Consider the following 24446-nt stretch of genomic DNA (forward strand, 5'->3'; position numbering starts at 1 on the left):
ATGGCTGCCTCAAGCAATGCCTTCTTGAGTGTACAAATATTTCGTGTTTTTTTTCTCTTTCTTCGTATTTCTTTTTTATAACTTTATCTAATTTCAAAAGTAATTTCCGCCATTGTTTATTTATAATCGGCTACAAAGGCAAATTTTATAAGAAAGTGGTAGTCATTTTTACATTCTCTTGTTCCTAATAATATAAGAAAGTATTGATATCGTGTGTAAAGTGAATATGTATCTGTTTGTCCCTAAATGAAAATATATATCAAAATCTAAATAAAACCTGAGTGAGTCAATCGAAACAAAAAATGACCAGATCAAATCAGTGACCATTCCAGGGATGATGCAAGTCTGTTCAACTGGCAGCCCCAATATATTAAGCCAAATCATCGGTAGCAATAATCCTTTAATAGAAACCTAATCAACTCTTCATTACACCAACATACAATAGTTCACGAAGAAGTTGAAGAGGTAGTAACAACTTTATTGATTTTATTTGATGATAAAACAAATTTATCCTGATTCACCCACAACCATTACATTACACTACATGTTTTAAAATCTTCAATTATTTTTTTTTTTTTTTTTTTTTTTATGATTTAAGGCGCGTCAACATCCAAGGTTATTGGCGCCCGGAGCTTTTTTTCAGTGCACTGCCGGCCTCCGGACAGTGTTCTCTCGTTACAGACAACACTGTCCATCACCGGACAGTGAGCTGTAAGAAGCTCCTAGGAAGAAAAAATCTAAGGGTCAGCTGCTGGATTCGAACCCGGGACCTCCGCGTGGGAGTCCAGTATGCTAACCTCATAGCTAATCCCTTCCCTATCTTCAATTATTATTATTATTATTGATCTTTGCGCCACCAATAACATTTTTTGCTGTCAGAGGACCTCCCCAGCTTTGATCTTAAATAACTCGACTAATATTAGGGATATCGAAACGGGGTTAACGCCATTTTTCACAGTGTTTTATGTAGTTTTCATAATCATTGCCAAAAAACAGTGGTCCTTATGAAACCCCAATCGGGTTTTTGGCCGTAACTCCGCAAAAAATGAAGATACAGCATGGGGGGGTGGAAAATTTTAAAACTAGACCAAAAACAACATATAGTTTACTTCGAAGGGTCTGATATGTCCATGTGTACCTAGGTCGTCATATGGTTTAGCCATCAGCGAAAAAATCTCAAGTTTGTCTAAAGACAAACTCGAAGCCCAATAGTTTACTTCGTGGATTTTGTTCGAAATTCCGCTTTCCTAAAAAGTTATTATCGATTGGTGCATTTTAAATGGATCATCCTATAAATTTTCTTTATTTTATTTACTTAATTATTATTATTTCTTTTCAAAATAGAGAGGGAAAAAATTAATTTGTTTGTACATAATTATAAAACCAAACTTTTTTGTTTAAGATAACTGTATCTTAAAACAAATAAACTATGTAAATGTCTTTATGGATGAAGGTTAAATTTATATCATTCTGAGTTCTCCGTTTAAGTAATCGTCTAGAAGTACCAAACTATAAGTCTATAAAAACTAGACTGGCCAGTGAGACTAGGATCTTCAATGAAAGCTGGTAGAAAATGAGAATTCTTCGTCGAGTTTTCGGCTTAAAGTGGGGTGATTGCAGTCAGTAAGGAATCAGCAACGGCGATGAGCACCGTACAATCCACGGAATTAGAATATCTAATATAAAGAGGATCGTTGAAGATCTTAGGGTCATAGAGCATACGTTTTTCCCTCGAAGAATGATGCATGGAAAACCTGGTGATGACCGAAGATGCGCGTAAGACCTCGAAGCAAACTTAGCTTATCTTTGGGTGAGACTTAATGGAGAATGGTAGCCGCTGACAGTTAGGAATGGCGACATTTCTGTGAATTGTGAATTGTAAGTGTTGTTAGTGCTGGGGATACCCGCATGGACGCCAAAATCTCTGAAGAAATGGCTAGTCCACTTCCTTCCTATTAGAAAACTTAGTATAGCTTCCTTTTTAGCTTTTTGTAAAGTCTTTCAACGTGTTAACAACTTCTAATGTATTCAGTTTCTATATGCTTTAAATATTCCTTTAATTATATCCAGCAAATTTTGACTTCAAAATACCTCAAAATTTCCTTAGTAACTTCCTAATTACTTGACTTTTGTTCATCTTCTTGAATTATTTAAACAAATTTTAACAGTTCGCAGTTACTTAATCTCGCTTTTGACTTTGGAAAGATCTTCGCTATATTAAATTTAAACATGTTAATTTAGCAAACTAAACAAGTCTCTATTATGCTCTATAATTACTGAGATTATATAATACAGCTTTAAGATAATATACTGACGTAAATAGAGGGTTAGACATTTGCAAATTTAGTCTACTAACTGTAAAATCTGAAAGGATGACGAAATAAATTTAAATCATTAACGCTTCACTTGTCTGATAACCTCTCTCTCTTCATTAGCCTTCATTAGCCTAATTACCCAAGTAAATGTCTTGTATGAACTTAGAGTGTAGTGACACAAAATATGTGATTTAAATTAAATCGTTAGTTAACACAGAAAGGATTTGTTGTGCCAGTAGTTTTAGTTAAATAGAGAAAACTATTTATTGATTTCCTTTACTATTAAATAGTAAAGTAAAGTAGTTGCCTATTTTTTCAGGCGGTCTTTATGTCCAGCTACCAATTAGGTGTCGTGGTCAGAGGCGACTAGCAAACATACTTTACTGCATATTACTTTTATTAACCTTTAAATAAAATCCAAGGTCTAAAACCGGGAATCGAACCCAGTACCACAATACTTTGCAGGGCTACCGCTCGGCTACCGTGGCGCCTTAAGAACACCCTATTATCTTTGACTATCCACCGAAGACTTCCGAGTAACCTCTATAACTATACCCTCAAAACTAACTAAACCCCCAATTGACTAGTAGCGCTAAATAAACGGCGAAAATTAGCAGAAACTGTAGCCGAGGTACGCTCCTCGGCTTTTTTATCTAAGATCAAAGTGTAGAACTATTATTTAGTAGAAGGAAGAGGACGCCACGGTAGCCGAGCGGTTAGAGGCGAGACCTGCGAAGCTAATAAGTATTGTGGTACTGGGTTCGAATCCCGGTCTTAGGACTTGGATTTTATTTAATGGTTAATCAAAGAAATTTACAGTAATGTTTACTAGTCGCCTCCGTCCACGACACCTAATTGGTAGTTTGACGTTAAGCCCCGCCTGAAAAAATAGGCGATTACTTCACTTTTTTTTAGTAGAAGGAAGAAGTGAGTCTGTAGACATCGAATTATAACCGTTAGTTCAATATATATATTTCGCGGTCCTCAAATCAGAAAAAGAGGGTTTTTTTTAGAAATGGTCTATGGTGGGGTGACTGATGTGTATGTGTTTGTGAGCAGCCGGCGAAAGAACCACAGTTACCGGATGATTATTTGATGTACCGATGGTTCCAAAACCGTGGAAGGCATTGGAGCTGACATTGGACGAAGGTTGGCCAATCATATTTAAGTGCGCTTAGGCGAGGATGGGACAAATTCCAGGCGGAAGTTGTGGCTTTACTTGCGTCAAGGAGGTCCATTAATGCCTGTCCATGCATATCTCAGGCTGGAAATGTAATTAGTTCTTCCCAACTGATAGGTAACCCAAATAAGTTCACCGAACTAAGTCAAATTTAATAGTTCATTCAAAGGCTCTCGCCAAAATTTTGATGAACCTGTTTACTGTCTTAAATCAGGGCGGCTTTAGAAGTTATAGTGGATCTGCTTGACTAGGGCTGGCTCAGTAGATATATGAACTCAGGTACTCGCTTCAGCGGTACATCTACTAAAATTTGAACGATACAGTGAAAATTAGCAAGGCCCCTGAGCAAGAATGGCACGCAAAATTGTGAAGCGTCACGATAGCCGAACGGTTAAGAGACTAGACCCGCATAGCTAGGATGTATTGTTGGTTTTGCAGGTTCGATTTCCCCTGGTCTAGTCCTTAGATTTTTATTTAATGTTTAATTAGAGAAGTATGTAGGAAGTAAAGTATGTTTGCTTCTCGTTCACTACGTATTATTTGATAGTTGGACGTAAAGCCGGTCTGGAAAAAAAATAAAATAAATAGACATTACTATTATATGAACTCGCTAGATCTGGTCGATGCTGATCATTCCAGATTTTGCTTGACAGAGGACGAAACAACACTCAGATCTACTGGGAGCATGAAAAAGGAGTGGCTCCTCAAATTGTTCGTAGCAGAAATAATCACGGCTTTAAGCGAACGTCATTCAAACAGATTTAGGACTTTCTTGTAAATTTGATTATCTGGAGAGATTTTTACAATAGAATGTAACATTAATATGGCTTGCGGTAACTGTTGGATGTTGGAATCTTTTAATTTAGTCTATTCATAACATAGTTTTGGTTTTCGACCGTTCTTAATTGTTGATTATGGGGAATATTGAGGTGAGGTCGATAAATTCTTTAAACAAATTTCTTTCTTCATACCAACGTTTCGGTAAATATATTACCTGAAGAAACTGCAACACGATTTTGACTTTGACAACATCTTCTTCCCATACTTGTAACGAACATAAAACAGAAACAAACGTAACATACTAGAAATGATACACATTAAACAACAACAAAAATCCATCAACTTTAAGACAGACATGAACAACCTTTCGAATTTCTACAAAAACATTCTTCAAGCTGTAACTTTAACTATTACCTAATTAAAACTGTCCGGTAGGACAGTTGTATAAGGGTTGACCATCAAAAACTGCACGAAAAAGTGTAACGTTGAAAAACACCCAACTTTGACAATTTTTTTCTATTTTTCTATAAAAGATAAAATTCCCAAATTTTCTTTAAATCTTACTCCAAATTCTCCTTTATAACTATAATTTTTTTGCAACCACCCAGATCTAATAGGTTTCGAGAAAAAAGTTGCCGAAAATGAGCAAAAACGGCTTTTTCAAAAAATGTTCTTGTTCTTGTTCTTCTTCTTCTTGTTGTTCTTGTTGTTGTTCTTGTTACCTTTTTTGTAAACAACGTAGCGCCTAAACGCGTGAACCGATTTTCATGAATGAGGTGTCATTCGATTCGGAACTTTATGTAGATGTGCCTTTTGGGGGTCTCGGCCCTGTACATCGAATGGGAGAGGAGTTAGCCCCCTTTATGTAAGGCCCCCTCCAAAATTATTATTACTAATTACTCTGTAAATCTTGGCCCTATTTTGATAAAATTTGGTAGGATGATAGGGTTAGGGCTCCCCTACATAACAATAAAGCGACGATCTGCTCTTACACTTATTAAGGGGAAGTATAGCAATCGTTTCAAATTATCGACACGTGAACCGATTTTCATGAATGAATCGAAATTTTGTACAGATTTGTACTTTAAAAGTCTCGACGCTATGCCTCATAAGGAGGGGAGTTTGCCCCACCCAAATAAGGCCCTTTCTAAAACTATTATTACCAATATTTCTACAAAGCTTAACCCGATTTTGATAAAATTTAGCACGAAGAAGTGATTAAAGCTCCTCTACGTGGCTGTGAAGTGCCATCATGCTCTTACACCTACTAAGAGGAAGTACTGCAATCGTTAAAATTATCAATGAGTGAACCGATTTACATCAATGAATTGTCGTTCGATTCAAAATCTTTGCCTTTTAGAAAGAAGTACTGTAATCGCAGTTTATTTTTCTTGCTCCTCTTAAAAGGAAGTACTGAAATCGCAGTTTAATTTTGCTATTTACGTACAAATACCTTCCTATTTTATATAAAAAGGCTTTCTCAAAAAAATTGTTATTGAGGATGGTTTGGGGACCGCAACTATAACCATTCTTTAAAAAGATCTCTCCAGTGGTAGTTACGGTTCCGATTTAACACCTTATCAGGTTATAATGATAGAATAGCTTATTCCAAATTTTAAAAAAATCCAATCTGTAAAGCAGATATGTAACTTTGCTAATAGACAAAAAGGAAAATCTGTCCAAAAGGTACAAAAATCTCCTTAACAAAAACTTACAGTTTAAAAAGTTAAGTATAAGGGTTGATTAAACTCCAAAAGGTACACAAATCAGCAAGTACCCAACATTTCATTAATACTTCATTGATATTATTTAAGTAATTTTACCGCATTAATTTTCATTAATATTTTTTAAGAATTTATTAGATGTCACATACCCTTATGCTGGCCAGTTCATTCATAATAGTTATAATTGTGATAAAATGTATATTATATCTTCGTATAAATAGGTACTTTATTTTAACTCTATTCCAAATTATTCTTCTGATTCTGAAGTTGTCACATATACATGCATGTTAAATTAGAAAAAGACAAATTTAGAGCCGGCTACTGTTTAAATTTGAATCACGGAGGATTTAAAGCAATATTTCAGTCTTGAATTCGTCTTACCGAAATATTCGTGAGGACAAATAACACACAGTTAATAACAAGTAGATTATTCAACAACAATTATTCATTTCTCAATTGTAATTTAATTTAGTTCCCCTAATTTTACTTATGGTAAAATACTGGAATAATTAGCTGTCCTAAAAATATGCATATCTTATTTATTTTATATTACATATACACAACATTGTGGGAAGAACACCTAGATGGAGAATGTAATTGAAGAAAACTATATTATTTACGATAAAGCCAGATTGACTACTTCATAAAATAACAATTACTTTATCGAAGAATGAACTTAAACCGACGATTTTTATTTAAAAATCAAAATAAATAAAATCATTGATGTAAGTTGGTGTAAGCAATTTTTAAAAAAGTTTATGAATTTTTTAGCCTCATATTTTTTTATTTTTTATAACGTTTTCTTTTTCACCAGTGATTAATAGTTTGATTATTATAGATAAATAGATATTACAGTCAATCTAAGTTAAATGGTGTGCTACTTGAACAAATATTTTGTAGATGAAAATGGCCAGCATAAGGGTATGTGACATCTAATAAATTCTTAAAAAATATTAATGAAAATTAATGCGGTAAAATTACTTAAATAATATCAATGAAGTATTAATGAAATGTTGGGTACTTGCTGATTTGTGTACCTTTTGGCGTTTAATCAACCCTTATACTTAACTTTTTAAACTGTAAGTTTTTGTTAAGGAGATAGTTAATTAATAGCTAAACCCACTTTTCCATGAATCCTCAACAGTCATGATGATATAGATAAACGTTAAAATCCACAAATTTTTCAATGTAAGTCATTTTCAAATATTTTTTTCTAGATAATTTTCAAAAAGAACACTCCAAAAGCATTCTAAATTCTACTGACTCTCGTCATCAGAGAGGAGATCGCGAGGCCACTGTCTTTTAAGACGTCTAGGAAGTGTTGTCTGGAAATGTCCCGGAAGATAGATGTTGCACCAGTAGGATAGTGATGAGATTGAAGGTTAAGATGGACTTTTCTGTATCAAGCTTCAGCCACTTTTGTTGCACGAAAGGAATGTTGAAGTCTGTGTGAATAGTTTGATTGGTGACGTAGAAAGGAGCGTCAAACTATAGAGCGAAGAATTCTAGATTGCAAGGACTGGAATCCTTTGCAGAGATTAGAGCGTTTGGTTGAACCTCCACAGTTCGATGCCATAAGCCCAGACTGGCTTTAATACGAGGGTCGTTTGAAAAGTCCGTGCAAAGTCAGAGAGATAGCACTACTGGCGCGTATCGAGGTTATGTTTAGTTAGTAGCATCTCTTGGAAGAACACACACCAAGTTTCAGCCAGATCGGTCTATTTCTTTGTGTTTGGCATTCGTGTGAATCAAGGAAGTCGAGTAATTTTCTCACGCTTGACCAAAAACGAAATCGTGTGAAGTGTTGCAAGGACGGTTTGCAGCTGTTCCAGAAGAATCCGCAGGACTTTAAGCGTCGTTTCGTCACTGTGCATGAAACATGGATACATCACTACACTCCTGAGACCAAAGAACAATCTAAACAATGGGTTACCAAGGGGGAATCTGCGCCAAAAAAAGGCGAAGACCGTTCCTTCGGCCGGAAAGATTATGGCGACTGTCTTTTGGGATTCGCAAGGAATAATCCTCATCGATTACCTGGAAAAGGGTAAAACTATTACAGGTGCATATTATTCATCGTTATTGGACCGTTTGAAAACCGAGCTGCAAGAAAAACGCCCACGATTGGCCCACAAAAAAGTCCTTTTCCATCACGACAACGCACCAGCTCACACCTCAGCAGTTGTAGTCGCAAAATTAATGGAAATAGGGTTCCAACTCGTTTCACATCCCCCCTATTCTCCAGACTTGGCTCCCTCGGACTACTATTTGTTCCCCAATATGAAGAAATGGCTGGCGGGAAAAAGATTTTATTCAAACGAGGAGTTGATTGCAGAAACGAATGGCTATTTTTCAGACTTGGGCAAATCCTATTATTCGGAAGGGATCAACAAACTAGAGCAGCGTTGGACGAAGTGTATAAGCCTAAAAGGAGACCATGTTGAAAAATAAAAAAGGTTTACCCCAAAAAATTAAGTAGTTTTTATTTTTGCACGGACTTTTCAAACGACCCTCGTATACTTACATATGTAAGTCTTTTGTAGACCAGAGTGAGTTTTGATCTGTTGTCGAGTAGTCTTTTCAGTTGTCGGAAGCGTCTGTGGAGTTCTATTCTCTTAAATCGAGTATGAGGGTTCCAAGTAAGTCTTCTGTCAAGGTAAAGCCCAAGGTGGCGGACTACGTTGACTACTGGTAAAGGAATAAGATTGTAAAAGACAGGAGGAAGAGTAATAAGTCAAAGAGTGAAAGTAATGTTTTAAATAAATTTTTTAATATAATTAATGACTCAGTTTGTATCAATATTAGTGTAACATTCCTTCTGTACAGATCCTGAAGAAGGTAATATATTTACCGAAACTTTGGTATGAAGAAAGGAATTTGTCTGTGAATTTATTGGCCACACCTCAATATTCCCCAAAATCATCAATTCAAAGTAAACGTTGCTAATACAGAAAATTGCTACAGAAACTTCTTTACCTTAACATTTCATTGGACTTCCACCTGTCCAGAGAAAATTCAAAATATCGCCAGAAGTAGCATTTTAATAGAGGTTTTTATTTGCTTTCCTCTTTTTTTTTTTTTTTTTTTTTTTTTTTTGAGGAAAAACCGAATTCTCTCCACCAAACTGATTATTCTATCCTCTGTTGACGGATTTAAGTCTGAATCCGATTAGGGAAACCATAAAACATGGGATAAAATCAAAGATATTAGCCAACACTGTGGACTTGTCCACATTTTCGACCATTTTTAAAGGATTAGCAAAGTAAATCCACGTTTCACGGAAACAGGGCACAACCAGTTGTTAGCATATTCACATATTAAAACTGTCCGGTAGGTACAAAAAAAAAACACGAAAAAAACGATATCTCGAAAAACACCCTACTTTTTTTATAAAAGATTATCCCAAAAACCCTAAGCCCAACAAACCGACTCAACTACCTTCTTCTTATCGACCGATAAGCCTTCTGCCTCTCTTGAGCAAAATATTCCAGAGACTTCTGTTACCACGCCTCCACGGAATTACGGAATCTCTCGGAATTATACCGGACCATCAGTTTGGGTTCAGAAGCTGCCACTCGACGATTCAGCAGGCCCATCGTGTTGTAGACACCATCGCTTCTTCACTCGAGCGAAAACAATACTGCGCTGGAGTATCGCAAGCCTTCGACCGAGTCTGGCACGAAGGTCTACTATGGAAACTCAAACGCATCCTTCCTAGCACTTATTACCTCATACCCAGCTCTTATCTCTCTGACAGATTCTTCCAAGTTCTTCAAGGCACTACTCACTCTTCCATCTATCCTGTCATTGCTGGTGTGCCACAGGGAAGTGTCTTAGCTCCTCTACTTTACACAATCTACACTGCCGACTTACCTTCTAACCTTAATACCTCTATTTACACCTTCGCTGATGACACTGCCATTCTCTCCACACACTCTGACCCTATCCTCGCAGTACGCTCTCTACAGTCTCACCTTCACTCAATAGAACCTTGGTTAGAATACTGGCAAATAAAAATTAACCCAACTAAATCTAAATACATAGTCTTCACACTCATACGTCAAACTCCACCACCTGTCTTCTTAGATCATACACCTATCCCACCAGCCGACCATGTGCGGTACCTTGGAATGTACCTAGACAAGAGACTTACCTGGAACCCCCATACGAGACTTAAACGCACCGAACTAAACAAACGATACAAACTTCTAGCCAGACTACTCGACAAACGCTCAAAACTCTCACTGCAGAACAAACGACGACTCTATACAGCTCTTCTCACACCAATATGGACTTACGGACTCGAACTTCACGGAACAGCTAAAAAATCAAACATCAATAGACTGCAAACACTCCAATCTAAAATTCTCCGCCACATAGTAGACGCTCCATTCTATGTTAGTAACCACACAATCCATACAGATCTCCAAATTCCACTCATCTCTGAACTTGCCAAAATCCGTTATAAAAATTTTCATCAAAATCTCTCATTTCATCCCAACCCTTTAGCTGCAAACCTGTCTACAACTACGCTACCCTCCAATCCTCGAAGACGGCTGAGTCGCCGTTGGCCCCGTGACCAACTGGGTGACTAATGGCGGCCATCACTGGTTAGCCGTCATTCACGTTTGACACGTTAATTGTTTATACACTCATCGCATTTACCTATTGTACCTTGTGGGTACAGGTGTAAATCTCATTAAAAAGATAAATAAAAAAAATTTAAAAAAGTAAAGAGCATAGCATCAATTAGAATTTCAAGAGAAATGTGTCTAAAAATCGGTAAAAACTGATATATTTCTTAAATATAAATCTATCATTACGTGACGTGGCACTTAACTTTTTATCTAATAATGATTTCTAACCTAAATAACTGAAATTGTTAATAAATAACTATAATTTATTAACCACAAATAACTATAAATAAATACAAAAAATTATCTATTGAATTCTATTATTAAGAAAAAATTTAACGATACAATATGTGAACTGATGTCAATACTTACGTCATTAGTTTGAACTGAAAAGCATAAAAGTTTGGGCATCAGCATTTATGTCAAAGGCTGATGATGGGATGTTATAGATTGGTTTTTCTTTGTTGTAACAGTTCATACATGTCTGCAAGGCTTAATGAACTGTCATCATACATCGTTCCATCTATTAAGCTAAATATTCTGTTCTCATCAGACCCAGAACCTTACTAGATAAATTATAAATTTCTTTTATATATTTTGAACCTAATTTATTTACGTCCTAAATTTCACTCCTACAAAAAGCCAAATCATCCACTAAAAACAATATGAATATAAGCAATAATGGAAATTGAAACAAGTACAGGAAAAATAGATTGCTAAAATGGGGGAATATCTAGGAGGCAAATATGATTAAAAAAGGGAAGCAATTTCATTACTACACTGGCAGCCTTAATTTAAAGATGTCTAGAATAGTTCTCTCGCATTTTTTTTTTTTACATTTGTGCTTGACTCGGCTAGATCTTTTAGACGACCGAATTGCACGATATAATCTTAAATTTATCTTATATATTTGCTATCTGTAATGGAATTTCATTGAATGTATTACGGAACAGAGGTTGTGAAAGAAAAAGTAAGAATTTTAAAAGAGTCTATCCAGTTGCATTAAAACTGTCCGGTAGGACAGTTGTATAAGGGTTGATCGTCAAAAACTGCACGAAAAAGCGTAACGTTGAAAAACACCCAACTTTGACAATTTTTTTCTCTTTTTCTATAAAAGATAAAATTCCCAAATTTTCTTTAAAATAAAGGGCAAACCCTCCTTTATAGCTGTAATTTTTTTGCAACAACCCAGATCTAATAGGTTTCGAGAAAAAAGTTGCCGAAAATGAGCAAAAACCGCTTTTTCAAAAAATATTCTTGTTCTTGTTCTTCTTGTTGTTCTTGTTACCTTTTTTGTAAACAACGTAGCGCCTAAACGCACGAACCGATTTTCATGAATGAGGTGTCATTCGATTCGGAATTTTATGTAGATGTATATATACGAGGTGTGTTCAAAAAGTAACGGGAATTTTTAAATTTCGTGGGTTTGGAGAGTCTGATTGTAAATTTTTTTTTTTTATTATGTTGGTACACATGCCCCTGAAGTACGATAAAATTTTCAGTAATATTCATTGTTTACTTCTTAAGTGGCAGCCGTTAAGGTTAGACGTGTTTTTCGAGCTTGGCGATTTTTGTTTGTTAAAAAAAATGGATCAAAGAATTTGTATTAAATTTTGCGTAAAAAATGAAATAAAGTGTAATAAAGTGTGTGAAATGTTAATAAAGGCATATGGTGAGTCTGCTATGAGTAAAACAAGGATTTACGAGTGGTATAAGCGTTTCCAAGATGGCCGCGAAAACGTTGAAGATGACGAACGACCTGGACGTCCAAGCACATCAACAACCGATGAAAACGTGAAAAAAGTGAAAGAAATGGTTATGAACAATCGCCGAATCACAATCAGAGAAGTCGCTGATGATGTTGCCATATCAATTGGCTCATGCCATGAAATTTTTTCGGATGTTTTGGGTATGAAACGTGTGGCAGCAAAATTTGTTCCAAAATTGTTGAATTTCGAACAAAAACAGCGGAGAATGGAAGTTGCTCAAGAGTCACTCAATGAAGTCGACAACGATGAGGATCTACTGAAACGTGTTATAACAGGTGACGAAACATGGGTTTACGGATATGATGTCGAAACTAAGGCTCAATCGTCCCAGTGGAGGCATTCTGGATCGCCAAGACCGAAAAAAGGCTTGACAAGTGCGGTCGAATGTGAAGGTTATGCTCACTGTGTTCTTCGATTTTAATGGCATAGTGCATCATGAATTCTTGCCACAAGGTCAAACAATCAATAAGGAGTACTACCTACAAGTTCAACGCCGTTTGCGTGAAGCAATCCGAAAAAAACGCCCGGATTTGTGGCGAAACAATTCATGGATTTTGCACCACGATAATGCACCTGCTCACACTTCATTGCTTGTTCGTGAATTTTTGGCCAAAAACAAAACTTTAACGATGCCCCAGCCTCCATATTCGCCAGACATGGCTCCATGTGACTTTTTTCTATTTCCAAACATAAAGAGAACATTAAAAGGCCGTCGTTTTACAAGCATAGATGACATTAAAAGCGAATCGCTGAAAGCTATCACAAAGATCGAGTTTCAGAAGTGTTTCGAGGATTGGAAAAAGCGCTGGCACAAGTGTATTGTATGCGAAGGGGACTACTTTGAAGGCGACAATATTAATGTAGATGAATAAATAAATATTTTTTCAAAAAACGAAAATTCCCGTTACTTTTTGAACACACCTCGTATATATATACACGCGCACATGCATGTGCGCCAAGAGCGTGAATGGAGTGAACGACGACCATCCAGTGATGGAAGCCGTTAGTTCGCCAGATTGGCAAGCTTACGCAGCAACCATCCTAGGAGGTCGAAGTTATATGTTGAGATGGTCGCGTGGCTACCGCCGCTTTAGTCTGCGCTGTGGATTTGAAGGAAGTGTTGTGGTAGACATGTTGTGTGGATCAGAGGGTTGTAATGACTGTTCTAGATTTGAGTGAAGTTTTGTGTGCCGAGATTGGGCTATTTCAGAGACGAGAGGAATATTGAGATCAGAGTGTATAGTATGATTGGAGACGTAGAAGGGAGCGTTAACTATTGTTCTTAGAATTTTAGACTGTAAGGTTTGTAGACGGTTGATGTTCGATTTTTTAGCACTTCCGTCCATACTGGGGAAAGTAGAGCGATATATAATGTTCGTTTGTTCGTCAGGGTCAGTTTTGATCGTTTGTCGAGTAGTCTTTTCAACATTTTATGCCACAGATTGAGGTCAATTCGTTTGGATCTCGTGTAGGGGTTCCAAGTTAGTGGTTTGTCAAGATGTAGTACGAGATATGGTACTTGGTTAGTAATTGGTATAAAAGTATTGTGGAAGGAGAGAGGAGGGGGAGTTTTCTTGTTTAGACAAGATAATCAAAATTATTATTTATAAAAGAAAGTGAATGAATTATAATTATAAGTATTATTTATTTGTTATTAACTATGTAATTTGTGCTCACGTAAGACGAATTCAAGACTGAAATTTCGTTTTAACTCCGTAATTCAAATCACGACAGAATAGTCCAATCCCAACTTTCCCTTTTTCTACCTTAATATGCGAGTGAATGTGATGATTATTAAGAACAAAGATAAATCACAAGAATAATTTGGAATAGAGTTAAAATGAAATGCCTTTTTAATACTAACTAGAATGATGAGATACATCTTTTAATATTCTAACAGAAAAATATTTATGGGTGATAAAAGGCCAGCACAAGGGTCTGTGACATCTAATACATTCTAAAAATTATGATACTAGAAGTATTAATGAAATGATGGGTACTTGCAGATTTGTGGTACCTTTTGGCGTTTAATCAACCCTTATACTTAACTCTTCAAACTGTAAGTTTCTCTTAAGGAGATAAAATAATAGTAATACCAGAACGAAATGTGTTGCGGAAGATATACGGTCCGATATTAACGGTGAATGGAGGATATGTAAGAATGAATAAGCGAATAACTCAAGAAACTGTACAGAGTGTAACCGACATAATTTCTCGGACCTAGAAAAGGAAATTAAGATGTCTTAGGGGCTCATATTAAACGGATGCCCTATTATCAAGAACAAAAGATAGTTTTACGATGTGGCTATTAAATAACGAGACTGATGCTGCTTCAGAAGAACTATGCTGATGACCGACAGCTGTGCAGCGTAAAGCCGTCTCTTTCGATTGCAGCGTCTCACGTGTCTGACCGGAACCGTCGTTTGGGTAAGAGATGTTAGTTTCGTTTTGCCGAAAACATGATACTACACATGTAGTAGAGCAACGAATTGTCGTGAAATTTCACATTATACTTAGTAAAACCGCTACTGAAACTTATCTTTTATTAAAAGAAGTTTATGGCGATGAATGTTTATCACTTGCGCAAGTTTTTGAGTGGTTCAAGCGTTTCCAAGATGGCCGAGAAGACGTCGGAGATGATGACCGCCCGGGTAGCCCTTCCACGTCCAAAACGGATGAAAATATCGATTATAATTAATCAACATTACTATCATGAGGTGCTTGCTCAACTCCGTGAGAAAGAGTAAGGAAAAAACGACCCGCTTTGTGAAAGAAAAAGTCATGGGTACTCCATCAAGACAACGCGCCGGCTCACACTGCATTGTCTGTCGCAAGATGTTTCTAGCCAAGTACAACATCCCAGTTTTAGGCCATCCACCTTATTCGCCTGACCTGGCCCCATATGACTTTTATCTGTTCCTCAAAGTCAAATCTGCATTAAAAATGAACACGATTTCAGTCCTTTGAAGCTGTGAAAGAAAAAGCGGCACGCGTCATGCAGGAGCTCAAAAGAAAAAGACTTCCAGCACTGTTTCGAACAATGGTAAATTCGCATGGAGCGTTGTAGGGATAGAGGAGGGGTGTATATTGAAGGTGATAATAACTAAATATGTATAAATTTAAAATAAAATGTTTTACTTCAATAGTATCGTTATTTAATAGCCACACCTCGTATATAGACAATCACCGGCAAGGCACTAGAGGTTGTCCCAGAATAAGACAGTTGGATAGAGAACGGATCTGCGGAAGGCAGAGGTCAGAAAATGGCGGCTAAAAGCCGGTTACGGGGTAGAATGGCCTACTATAGGACTGTAGTACCAAAATAAGGTGCGTCAACATCTGGGGTTTTTCTAGGGCATTGCCGACCTTCGGATCTCTCGTTACAGACAACCCTTAAGATATTTTGTGACAGTCTAATATTTATTTTAAAATATACCAGTTGTCCTTTACTTTGGATAATGAGGAAGCTGAGGATCGTTAATGTAATTTTTGCCATTTAAAGAGAAAATTACACTGTCTCTATTCTTGTTTTACAAAACAATCTTGTAAAAATTATATTCATTATCTTCTATGGAGAAGGAAGGAATTGTATAAAACAAATTACTAGATGCAAATAAAGAATTGTAAAAACTCTTTGAAATATAATCCAAACATACAAGTACACTATGTTAACATAGCTCTGGGTAACCTTATCTCCTTACTGTCAAACAAATTGGATACATCCATTAATGTCAAATACAATTTATTTACAAGAATCTTTCGATGCTATTGTTACGGGAAAATTACACGAAAATTGTAAAATTTAACTACATAAAACGACGTTGATAATTTTTTGTTTTTGTTTTGGAAATAGAATTTTGTATAATTATTAAAAATGAAAATAATTTGGATTTGAAATCACAGACCATGAATTTTGATCAGTTATTTTATTGTACAATAACCTGATGGAATAGTTATTTATTTAACAAGTGTGGAAAGTAGTACTTTTCATCACGCGAGGCAGGGTTTGCACGCACGAGCGAGCGAAGCGATGCGAGTGCAAGTGCAAATTGCCGAGTGTGAGGAAAATACTTTACACTAGAGTTAAGTATTATATTTTTTCTGCAACCATTTATTAACTAATAAAATTAAAAATTTCATTTTTACAGTCTACAAAAAGTAATTTATTTATTATAAACATTTATTGTTATATTACAATTATTTACATTACTTACGTATTTACATTACTTATTACATTTTCTGCTGTTTCTTTTATTGATGGAGGAGTGTTTTCTAAACAGGAATCACTAGAATCCATTTTAAATTTCTATAAGGTAACACTATAACCTTTTTAACTGTTATAATTAAAAATATCTAATTATTTATTAAAGTATTATTTTTATTTCTATATTCCTTTCAATTTTTATTTTATTTTTTAATATTCGTTTTTTAATTATTTAGTTACGTTAAATAAGCTTATTAAAGTTTTACAGAAAATATTTATGTTAATAACAAAACTTCTTATATCAAGGAAGCACAATAAAGTTTTTCCACTCACAAGTGACGAAAGTGACACTAATGGGAATTTTTCCCCACTAGTGTGGGAAGTTGGGCATTACACAGCTGATTTTAATTGAGTAATGAGAACTTCCCTACATGGTTGCAGAAAAAAGACTTTTATTCTACTTTGTCGTATGAATTAAAAATTGAATTATTTAGAAATTAAATCCACTTTTGAAAAACTAAACATTCGTAAAAGTTATTACAGAGCATCTTAGCATTCTTTTAAGGCAAAAAACGTTATACAGGGTGACCATGGTTACAGGCTCCACCCACTTTTTTTTTAACGGCGGGAAATTTCGAAAAAATAAAAAACACGTATTTAATCATTTTTAGTCTAGTTTATTTTCAGTGATTGACCCATTTTTTTAAACCCTTGTATTTCGAGATACAGCATCACACTTTTGTTTTTCAAATGGAACGTTATATTTTTGGTTGCATATTTTTGTAGTATTTGAGCTCCTAAAAACAACAAAAAAATTTTTTTTTGAAATCGGTTAGGTTTTTCAAAAGTTATGGGTATTTAAAATATGAAAAACAAATTTCAGTTTACTGTCAAAATTACGTTATTTTTTTTTAAAGAATCTATTCAAACTGGGCACAACCAACGGATAGGCAAGCCAAAACTCTGGGACTCCCACGCTTTCCTTGTAGCAGCACTTAATGGTGGCGAAGTCAAGATCTAGGCAGGCTAGTGTTATTCAGACGTTCAGGTTGTTTTTCCTACAAACGGTTGGTGTGGAGTTTTAGGAAATCAACTATTCAGCCCCATACTTCTACAGGGAGAACTTAACTGGTAAAAGGTATCTAACTTTTTTTTCAGAGACATTTTGCCAGTTCCGCTTGAAGATTTTCATCTACAACGTCGGCTAGATATGTATTTTCAACAAGATGGTTGCCCGGCGAGAGTGGTTCGAGGTTACCTGGACAGAAATTTCCATTAAAAGTGCTTAAGGACTCATTGTCCCATCTAATGGCCACCTCGATCTCCGGACTTAACCCAAATGGACTTATTTTGTGGGGATACCTAAAAAAAATAAAGTGTAAAGTATCTTTAATCCCGTGGCTTCAGTCGATGATCTGAAACGTCGAATTACTCTAGCCTGCCTAGATCTTGACTTCGCCACCATAAGTGCTGCTACAAGCAAAGCGTGGGAGTCCAGAGTTTTGGCTTGCCTATCCGTTGGTAGTGCCCAGTTTGAACAGATTCTTTAAAAAAAAATAACGTAATTTTGACAGTAAACTGAAATTTGTTTTTCATATTTTAAATTACCATAACTTTTGAAAAACCTAACCGATTTCAAAAAAAATTTTTTTGTTGTTTGTAGGAGCTCAAATACTACAAAAATATGCAACAAAAAATATAACGTTCTATTTGAAAAACAAAAGTTGGATGCTGTATCTCGAGATACAGGGGTTTCAAAAAATGGGTCAATCACTGAAAATAAACTAGACTAAAAATGATTAAATACGTGTTTTTCATTTTTTCGAAATTTCTCGCCGTTTAAAAAAAAAGTGGGTGGAGCATATAACTTTGGTCACCCTGTATATATTTTTTTTAAAATAATCTTTTCACTAGGTTTTCAATCGATATGATTAGCTATTAAATAAATCGATTAAATCGGATAATGAACTATCGAAGATGAAAACCACTCGATTGTAATGTTTTCTGTGATAGGAATAAGTGAAAATAGAACCATAAATAAATAAATGATTAAGTCCAACATTTTGATTGAAATTTTCCGTTTTTTCCGTTTGAAATAGACTTCCGGAAATATACGATAAACGATCAATTCTCAGTGTAATTAATTTACGAATATTTCACTTTTGTTCAAATTTTTAAATGTTTCGTCCTTACTATAAGAAAAATCGAGTTTATCCTATCTTTTAAGTTAGCATTTAACGTTTTATTGTAAGAAAAATTTGTTTCGAACGTTTGTATGATGAACATTACAAGCTAAGAGGTACTATCATTTGTAAAGAATGAACAAAAAAAACAGAAAAAATGTTGCGTGACGTATTTCAAGAACAATTGAATAAGAGCTCTCGCACAAGTTAGCCGTGGTCCAAAAAATTTAGAACAGAAAATTTTAAATTGAATTCTAAGAGAATAGCTACCGACCGAACAGAGGGAAATGGCAACTGAAAAACCTGAGTCTTAAAATTGAGAATCCATGAAAGTCGAAAAGTATTTTTAGCAACGTTCTTGTTTAGCAGATTCTTTGAAGGAAATCCAAAACGTTTTAAGGAATAAATCATACTTCGAAAAACTATTTTGAGATGACTGATTCTAGGTGTTGGAGGCGCTGAAACCAGCTAACTTAAATTGCTATTTAAAAGATTGATTTTCTGCTGTGGCGAGTAACCTATTTTAACATACATTCTACAAATATTTCGAGCGCTACCACTAAAGTTTTACAGTGATGTGTGGGAAGGGAAAATTCCCCGTTATACTAAACTTCGTGTGTTAGTCTATTTTCCTCGATATATATACATATATATTCCCTCTGGGTTTTTCCTTCTAGGTAGGATCATAAAACTCAGCATTATTTCCTTGTACAAACATTACTCGGTGACGGACAAACAAGCCATAAAAAGAAAATTGTATTGTACACACCAATCGGCATTATGAAATTGTCACTTTTCATGTTTTTTGTTATATACGACATTTTATTTTATATAGACAGTTATATCAGCATTCTCTGCTCGTTTACGCAGTTTGACGTAATGATAAGATGGTGCAATTTGTTGTATTATAAACAATAACGCGATGTCTTCTAGTTACTAAATTAATAACAGTTTTTAATAGAAAAGTTGTGCAAAAAATGGAAGATCTTACATGTATACAATTTACTTATTCTAGTGTTAAATTCAAAAATACGTTGTTTCCTAATTCTCACAGAGATCTATTTTGAGAAACAAGAAGTAAAAACCATTGGAAAAAGTGGAAATAGTCTGCTAATTTCACTGTAATGCTGCTGTTTCTGTATTTGATAGTTAATATTAAGGCCAATGCTAGATTGCACATGTTGGGTCGATCTATTTTGTGAAACAAGAAGTAAAAACCAATGGAAAATGAAGAAATAGTCTGCTAATTTCGCTGTAATGCTGCCGTTTCTGTATTTGATAGTTAATATTAAGGCCAATGCTAGATTGTACATGTTGGGTCGATCTATTTTGAGAAACAAGAAGTAAAAACCAGTGGAAAAAGTGGAAATAGTCTGCTAATTTCACTGTAATGCTGCTGTTTTTGTATTTGATAGTTAATATTAAGGCCAATGCTAGATTGCACATGTTGGGTCGATCTATTTTGTGAAACAAGAAGTAAAAACCAATGGAAAATGAAGAAATAGTCTGCTAATTTCGCTGTAATGCTGCCGTTTCTGTATTTGATAGTTAATATTAAGGCCAATGCTAGATTGTACATGTTGGGTCGATCTATTTTGAGAAACAAGAAGTAAAAACCAGTGGAAAAAGTGGAAATAGTCTGCTAATTTCGCTGTAATGCTGCCGTTTCTGTATTTGATAGTTAATATTAAGGCCAATGCTAGATTGTACATGTTGGGTCGATCTATTTTGAGAAACAAGAAGTAAAAACCAGTGGAAAAAGTGGAAATAGTCTGCTAATTTCACTGTAATGCTGCTGTTTCTGTATTTGATAGTTAATATTAAGGCCAATGCTGGATTGTACATGTTGGGTCGATCTATTTTGAGAAACAAGAAGTAAAAACCAATGGAAAAAGTGGAAATAGTCTGCTAATTTCACTGTAATGCTGCTGTTTCTGTATTTGATAGTTAATATTAAGGCCAATGCTAGATTGTACATGTTGGGTCGATCTATTTTGAGAAACAAGAAGTAAAAACCATTGGAAAAAGTGGAAATAGTCTCCTAATTTCACTGTAATGCTGCTGTTTCTGTATTTGATAGTTAATATTAAAGCCAATGCTAGGTTGTACATGTTGGGTCGATCTATTTTGAGAAACAAGAAGTAAAAACCAGTGGAAAAAGTGGAAATAGTCTGCTAATTACACTGTAATGCTGCTGTTTTTGTATTTGATAGTTAATATTAAGGCCAATGCTGGATTGTACATGTTGGGTCGATCTATTTTGAGAAACAAGAAGTAAAAACCAATGGAAAAAGTGGAAATAGTCTGCTAATTACACTGTAATGCTGCTGTTTTTGTATTTGATAGTTAATATTAAGGCCAATGCTGGATTGTACATGTTGGGTCGATCTATTTTGAGAAACAAGAAGTAAAAACCAATGGAAAAAGTGGAAATAGTCTGCTAATTTCACTGTAATGCTGCTGTTTCTGTATTTGATAGTTAATATTAAAGCCAATGCTAGGTTGTACATGTTGGGTCGATCTATTTTGAGAAACAAGTAGTAAAAACCAGTGGAAAAAGTGGAAATAGTCTGCTAATTACACTGTAATGCTGCTGTTTTTGTATTTGATAGTTAATATTAAGGCCAATGCTGGATTGTACATGTTGGGTCGATCTATTTTGAGAAACAAGAAGTAAAAACCAATGGAAAAAGTGGAAATAGTCTGCTAATTTCACTGGAATGCTGCTGTTTCTGTATTTGATAGTTAATATTAAGGCCAATGTTAGATTGTACATGTTGGGTCGATCTATTTTGAGAAGCAAGAAGTAAAAACCATTGGAAAAAGTGGAAATAGTCTGCTAATTTCCCTAGAATGTTTTATGAATACTTCTTAAAATGGGCTTCATGAGGTCTGGCCTACAATTCATTGACGGAGGATTGTAACCATTACAATTAATTAGGGATTATATTATTGAATTGAGGTAATCGAATTCCCCTTTTGTTTCATTCTACTTAATCAAATTAAGTAGCTAATTCCCTAATATTCATTAATAAAACAATTGGAGTAGATTTCATGCGGATCAAGTAATTTCCATAATCCCTAGTTTGATCGCCAGGTCTGAAATAGCAGTAAGCTCTGATTAGATTGGTTAATAAGGTATTTAACAGTGGTTACAGTGTATATTTGGGATTGCTATTCACTTTTAATTAAGCATTGGTTTTTTTTTTTTTTTTTATTTATACTGAATCCGTGATCAGATTACATTTATCAACCATCTGATTTTAAAAAATTTACTTTGAACTGCATTCGTGTTACAGTTATATATACAGTTACAGTTATTTCAAGTTTTAGTCAGATGTATATACAGATTTTTTTTTATAGCCTTCGCAACAAATAAAATGTTTTTGATTATCCCAATTTTGTGACGTATTTTGAGCTGGAATGTCCTCAGCAAAGAAACCTTTAATAATTTAATAATTTAATATTTCGAATAGATTCTTTGGAAATTAAAGGCTTTGATGTAGATGAATCAATTGGAATGTACCACCTTTACTGGATGAATTTTTGTCAAAAATATTTCCAATAATAATTTGATTAAAAAATTCTGGATACTTTTTTCATGAAGGATATTGTAAAAGATTTTTTTGTTCCCCCAAAATTACTTTGACGAAGTTTTGGTGAAGATGTGTGCCTTTTTCAGTGGCACTATTACTTTGGGGATTTACGAGGGTCGTTTGAAAAGTCCGTGCAAAGTCAGAGAGATAGCACCACTGGCGTGTATCGAGGTTATGTTTAGTTAGTAGCATCTCTTGGAAGAACACACACCAAGTTTCAGCCAGATCGTTCTATTTCTTTGTGTCTGGCATTCGTTTGAATCGAGGAAGTCGAGTGATTTTCAAAAAATGGACGAAAAAGAATTTCGTGTGTTGATTAAACACTACTTTATGAAAGGCAAAACGCCCCAGGAGACTAAAGAGAAGCTTGTTAAACATTATGGTGACTCTGCACCTTCGATTAGAACAGTTTATAAGTGGTTTCAAAATTTTCGGAGTGGACACAAGTGACGCTGAACGTTCTGGACGCCCTGTTGAGCTTACTACTCTAGAAATCATTGATAAAATCCATGATATGGTGATGGATGACAGAAGAGTGAAGGTGCGTGAGATTGCTAGTGCTGTGGGCATCTCGAATGAACGGGTACATAATATTTTGCATCAACATTTGGACATGACAAAGCTATCCGCAAGATGGGTGCCGCGATTGCTCACGCTTGACCAAGAACGAAATCGTGTGAAGTGTTGCAAGGACGGTCTGCAGCTGTTCCAGAAGAATCCGCAAGGACTTTAAGCGTCGTTTCGTCACTGTGGATGAAACATGGATACATCACTACACTCCTGAGACCAAAGAACAATCTAAACAATGGGTTACCAAGGGGGAATCTGCGCCAAAAAAGGCGAAGACCGTTCCTTCGGCCGGAAAGTTTATGGCGACTGTCTTTTGGGATTCGCAAGGAATAATCCTCATCGACTATCTGGAAATAGGTAAAACTATTACAGGTGCATATTATTCATCATTATTGGACCGTTTGAAAACCGAGCTGCAAGAAAAACGCCCACGATTGGCCCACAAAAAAGTCCTTTTCCATCACGACAACGCACCAGCTCACACCTCAGCAGTTGTGGTCGCAAAATTAATGGAAATAGGGTTCCAACTCGTTTCACATCCCCCCTATTCTCCAGACTTGGCTCCCTCGGACTACTATTTGTTCCCCAATATGAAGAAGTGGCTGGCGGGAAAAAGATTTTATTCAAACGAGGAGGTGATTGCAGAAACGAATGGCTATTTTCAGACTTGGACAAATCCTATTATTCGGAAGGGATCAACAAACTAGAGCAGCGTTGGACGAAGTGTATAAGCCTAAAAGGAGACTATGTTGAAAAATAATAAAGGTTTACCCCAAAAAATTAAGTAATTTTTATTTTTGCACGGACTTTTCAAACGACCCTTGTAATTGTGAAGTGCCAGGTAAACCTTAGAGCAGAGATCGCCAAAGTGGTCTGTATAGACCCCCAGGGGGTCTATTTAGCAAAAGCAGGGGGTCGATTGGAGGACACAATTCTTAATATGCAAATCACACATACCTAACTGCTTACGTAAAATTTGTGAATGTTTATTTATAATTGACAATATCAGTTTCATTAAAAAAATAAAATAAATTAATAATCGTATATTTATTCGGGTGAAACAAGTATTTACTTACCAGCGCGCATTATCGGGGATCTTGAAGCAAAGACGCTTCTTAAAAATTTAAAAAATAAGCAAATTTCGGGACAAATATAAATAGAATGCAAAAATATGTAAAACTTTCATTTCAGCCATTTATGCTGGGTGTACCAAGTTCCTATATGGTTGAAGCCGGTTTCAGTCACGTAAATTCAATCTTAACTAAGTACAGAAATAAATTAAATGTGGAGTTTCGAGGGGATTTAAAATTAAAATTGACCAATTTTGAACCCAATATAGCGAACCTCGCAAAGAAACAACGGGCACACCCATCTAATTTATTAAGAAGCAATACTGTAGTTACTTTACTTATTATTTTTACTTATTTATAATTACTTATTATTTAATAAATATTGAAGTATTTAAATTTCAACATTAAGATATTTTTCATA

At 35.3% G+C, this 24446-nt stretch overlaps 1 protein-coding gene and 1 non-coding gene across 2 annotated transcripts in view; both read left to right on the plus strand.

The window, feature by feature from the left end:
* Octalpha2R (alpha2-adrenergic-like octopamine receptor) overlaps window positions 1–24446 on the plus strand; it is a 634943-nt gene that overhangs the window by 257949 nt on the left and 352548 nt on the right. The window lies entirely within an intron of this gene.
* LOC141447664 (U6 spliceosomal RNA) lies at window positions 3775–3881 on the plus strand. The gene has a single exon (XR_012454507.1). It is a non-coding gene; the product is annotated as a U6 spliceosomal RNA (small nuclear RNA).

The sequence above is a fragment of the Rhodnius prolixus genome, unplaced genomic scaffold (assembly GCF_049639745.1).
Source record: "Rhodnius prolixus isolate KJV_2025 unplaced genomic scaffold, Rpr scaffold_7, whole genome shotgun sequence".
Classification (NCBI taxonomy): domain Eukaryota; kingdom Metazoa; phylum Arthropoda; class Insecta; order Hemiptera; family Reduviidae; genus Rhodnius; species Rhodnius prolixus.